Here is a 5034-nt window from a genome sequence, read left to right as displayed (position 1 = left end):
GTTTTTTCCATTGGTTGCCCAATCATACCCTTAGGATTGTCATTCTTTGCATGGTAGAAATGGAGTCTCTGTGGCTTTGGGGTGAGAAAGAGAAAGATAGCATGGTAGAGGCATAGTCATGGTCCTAAGACTTAGATCCATTAGAGGCACGTGTCACATTTTATTCTATGGAGAAAAATAGTCACACAAGGCTGGAAATTTTTGTTTAGTTTTGTGTCTAGGAATAAAAGGAAAATACATTTTAGTCAACAGCTGACAGTCTTGACTTTTTGACCTGTGCCATTTCTGTTGATCACATTGAGATTTCCTGATGATGTATCTTTATCTCTTGAAAAGGGTAAGGATTGATACAGTTCCTGTGTGGACTCTTAAACTGGAGAAATAATAACACCGTTTGTTATTTTTTCACACTGGGTGTGCATTATTATATTCTGCTAATAATGGTGAGAAATTATAATCTTTCTTTGAATAAGATCCTCTCCACTATTTTTTTTAACTTACTGGGTCTCAGGAGGATGTGTATGTGCACTAAGTTGCTTCAGTCATGTCTGACTCTTTGTGACCCTCTGGACTGTAGCCTTCCAGGCTCCTCTGTCCATGGCATTCTCCAGGCAAGAATACTGGAGTGGATTGCTATGCCCTTCTCCAGGACATCTTCCCAACAGGGACTGAGCCCATGTCTTATATGGCTCCTGCACTGGCAGGCGCATTCTTTAGCACTAGCACCAGCTGCGAAGCCCCTCAGGAGGATAGGAAGCAATATTAACGTTCTGTGAGTTTCCTATGTCTTGTGACTCTGTTTCTAGTCTCCCCCTTTTTTAGAGGGAAAAGAGCCAGCTTCTTCTAACTCTACAGTGAAAAATAAGTTCTTGTAGATTAAAGCACATTTTAATGTCCTTTCTTCCTGAATCAGGGCTCTGTTTGAGCATTGCTTAATAGATATCTTCTAATGTGTCTTCTTTTAAAATAATTGAGTGTAGGCAACGTCTCAGGGGAAAGTCACCAGAGAATTACTAATACATACTCTGTAGTTTAAAAGAACAGAGAATAATATCCACTTGTGTTGGATAATTATTCTCATAATTATTCTATTATAATCAAATTTATATTTTGTGTATATAAAGATGCCAGAAAAAACAAGAATTCCCTTCTCAGTGATTATCATCTATGCTTAGTAGCATATGCCTACATTTCTCAAGTAGAGGGAGTTCATTAATGGTCCAGTGGTTAAGGCCTGTGCTCTCAATGCAGGGGGTCCAGGTTCAATTCCTGGTCAGGGAACTAGATCCCATAGGCCGCAACTAGAACATCCCACATGCCACAGCTAAGACCCAGTGCAATCAAATAAATAAATAAAATATTAAAAAAAATTTTTTCAGGTAGAAATTATTTATGTGTACTTAAAGACTTTTATTGCTACAATTCAAATCTCTCTGCAAAAATTAACTCTTTAAACTTTATAATAATTTTATATTTTATTCTGGCTGAATTTTCATTGATTTTCTTTAGGTTTTATTTTGATATGAGCCAGTAGAAAACTTAAAGTAGCTGTGAGCCAGTCCATTGTTAAGGGAAATGAACAGAAAAGATTTTGTTTGTTTGTTTGAAAGAATTGTTTAATTTGCGGATTTGTTTTTCATGGAAGGTCACCTTGAGTTCCAATTGATTAATAGAGTATAAATTAGAACTTATCATGCTCACTAAAATAATTTATTATGTGCAAAAGTCATTAAGCAGTCCCTGAATTTTTAGCCTTTGAGTTAGAAAATTATTATTGCTGATTTAATAAGAAAACACCCTCATTTACTAAAGCATTGTGACAGTGCATTACTTACCTCGACTCTTAGCTTGTTGGGGATGGCAACTGTGAGCTGGTGTCTGCTCCTGCTGCCTGTGCCTGCTGACCTGTAGCCACCATGTATGACTGCATCTCCATCCACCTTGGCCAGGTTGGTGTCCAGATAAGTAATGTCTGCTGGGAGTGCTACTGTCTGGAGCATGGCATCCAGCCCAATGGCCAGAGGTGCAACGAGAAGACTACTGGGGGAGGATATGACTTCTTCAACACCTTCTTCAGTGACACAGGCACTGGCAAGCATGTGACCAGCACAGTGTTTGTAGATCTGGAACCCACAGTCATTGATGAGGTTTGAACTGGCACCTACTGCCAACTCTTCCACCCTGAGCAGCTCATCACAGGCAAAGAAGATGCTGCCAATAACCATGCCCAAGGTCCCCACACCATTGGCAAGGAGATCATTGACCTTGTCTTGCGCTGAATTCAGAAACTGGCTGACCAGTGCACAGATCTTCAGGGCTTCTTGGCTTTCCACAGCTTTGATGGGGGAACTGGTTCTGGGTTCACCTCCTTGCTGATGAAACATTTCTCTGTCAATTATGGCAAGAAGTGCAAGCTGGAGTTGAGCCATACCCCCACTTTCCACAGCTGTATTTGAGCCCTACAACTCTATCCTCACCACCCACACCACCCTGAAGCACTCTGATTGTGCCTTCATGGTAAACAATGAGGCCATCTATGACATCTGTCATAGAAAACTTGATACTGAGTGCCCAACCTACACAAATCTTAACCACCTTATTAGACAGCTAGTGTCCTCCATCACTGCTTCCCTGAGGTTTGATGGAGCCCTGAACGTGGATCTGATAGAGTTTCAGACCAACCTGAACCTGGTGCCCTATCCCCACATCCACTTCCCACTGGCCACACATGCCCCGTCATCTCTGCTGAGAAAGCCTACCATGAACAGCTTTCTGTAGCAGAGATCATCAATGCTTGCTTTGAACCAGCTAACCAGATGGTGAAATGTGACCCTCGCCATGGTAAATGGCTTGCTACTTTGTACTGTGGTAATGTAGTTCCCACAGATGTCAATGCTGCCATTGCTACCATCAAGACCAAGTGCAGCATCCAGTTTGTGGACTGGTGCCCCGCTGGCTTCAAGGTTGGCGTTAGTTATCAGTCTCTTACTGTGGTACCTGGTGGACACCTGGCCAAAGTACAGCAAGCTGTGTGCATGCTGAGCAATACCATAGCCATCACTGAGGCCTGGGCTCACCTGGACCACAAGTTTGACCTGATGTATGCAAAGCATGCCTTTGTTCACTGGTATGTGGGTGAAGGCATGGAGGAAGGAGAGTTTTCTGAGGCCCGTGAGGACATGGCTGCCCTTGAGAAGGATTATGAGGAGGTTGGTATGGATTCTGCTGAAGGAGAGGGAAAGGAAGAAGGAGTAATACTAATTGCCATTTCTTCAAGCCCTGCAGCATGTCATACTCAGAGCATCAGCATTAGCTGACAGGTGTAAAAACTTTCTGACTAGATTGTCTTAGCTTTCAACGGTGATCACGTATTGCTTTTCCATGTGTACCTTTAAGACTTCTGTCTCAAAAGCAAAAATTTTAAGAAAGACAAAAAGCACTGTGAATTGAAAATAGCAAGATTTACTTTTCATCAGTTCAGTTCAGTTCAGTCGCTCAGTCGTGTCCGATTCTTTGTGACCCCATGAACTGCAGCACGCCAGGTCTCCCTGTCCATCACCAACTCGCGGAGTTCACTCAAACTCATGCTTGCTTTTCATAAATCATGTTAAAGTTTTGATACAGGAATCTGAAAATTTATATATCACTTTAAGGATAAAATGTATTGTGATAAATACAAAGGGCAGATGAAATAGAATTTAAGTAACATACTTTTGTTAATAAGGATATTGATCTACCATTGATATTCTGATGCTGTTTTCAGTCAAATGTTAACGTTTATTTTCAGCCTTGGCCTACTTAGTTTTCTACTCACCAATTTTAATCTGTTTTTAAAAATTGCAAGTAACACTCCTTGATGATGAGGGAAGAGCTTTTCCCCTAATTGGGCAAAAAAAAAAAAAAAAGAAGAAGAAAGATTCCTAATGTAAGATTATTTGAGTGTTTAGGTCTTTGTAAATTGTAAAAAATGAAGTTATAAAATTTGTGTTAGGTAAATCTTTCACTTTAAATTGGATTCAAGACATTATCATGGGTGCCTTAATTGTAATAGTGTGAATCCTTGAACTCTAATTTGGATCTAATTGACAACTACATTGTCAACTCTTGTACACGGACCATGTTTTATTGGCTTCCCAAGTGGTGCTAGTGATAAAGGACCCACCTGCCAATGCAGGAGACAGAAGAGACGTGGGTTTGATCCCTGAATTGGGAAGATCCCTCGGAGGAGAACATGGCAACCCACTCCAGCATTCTTGCCTGGAGAATCCCCACGGACAGAGGAGCCTGGCAGGCTGCAGTCCATTGGGTCACACAGAGTTGGACATGACTGAAGCAACTTAGCATGCCACACACATGTTTTATTAAACTCTCTATACCTAGTTCTTGGTATATAGTAGATAATCAACAGTTTAAGTGGACACTCAATAATTCTTTAATAGGTTCATATTCAAAATTAGTTCATAATTATTGATTCTTTTTTTTTTTCTGTTTTATGTGATAGGAGCTAAAGATGAGTAAGACAAATGGTCTGGTTAATAGAGGAGAGGAGATTAGAAAAGGGCAAACATAACTACATAAAACATGAGGTAAAGTGAGTATCCTGAGATAAATGTAAACAGTGTAACAACAGAGGTTCAAGGGCAGAGAGTTTGGAGATTCAGGAATGCCTTCAGGAGGCTGTGACATTTGAGGTAGTCATGATGGCAGAGGACACATTCCATATAGAGGATCAGTGCAGATCAGACTATTTTCTTCCTCTGAAGTGCCATAGATATTCCACAGTACTTGATTCATAATACATAATAATGATTTTGTGCTGAGGTTATTGCCTTCATTCCCTTCACTAAAATAAAACTTTTTGAGGGTTGTATGTTGACAAAGCTTGTGTCCTCTGTTAAATCTATGAGTGCTCTGTGCCCAGTAATATTTTAACAATTTACTTGTCTTTCAAACTACCCAAAATTTTAGTTTTGCTAATTATGTTAAATCCAGACCAGCTGAATATCATCTAGTGACCTCAGCTGACTTCATGTG

The 5034-nt window shown here is 40.4% G+C and overlaps 1 pseudogene; it reads left to right on the top strand.

Annotated features, from left to right (window-relative positions):
- The first annotated feature begins 1872 nt into the window (after positions 1-1872).
- LOC781164 (tubulin alpha-1B chain-like) lies at positions 1873-3480 on the top strand (annotated as a pseudogene).
- The last annotated feature ends 1554 nt before the right edge of the window (positions 3481-5034 follow it).

This window comes from Bos taurus, chromosome 21 (assembly GCF_002263795.3).
Source record: "Bos taurus isolate L1 Dominette 01449 registration number 42190680 breed Hereford chromosome 21, ARS-UCD2.0, whole genome shotgun sequence".
NCBI classification, from domain to species: domain Eukaryota; kingdom Metazoa; phylum Chordata; class Mammalia; order Artiodactyla; family Bovidae; genus Bos; species Bos taurus.
This window is presented reverse-complemented; position numbering and strand designations above follow the sequence as displayed.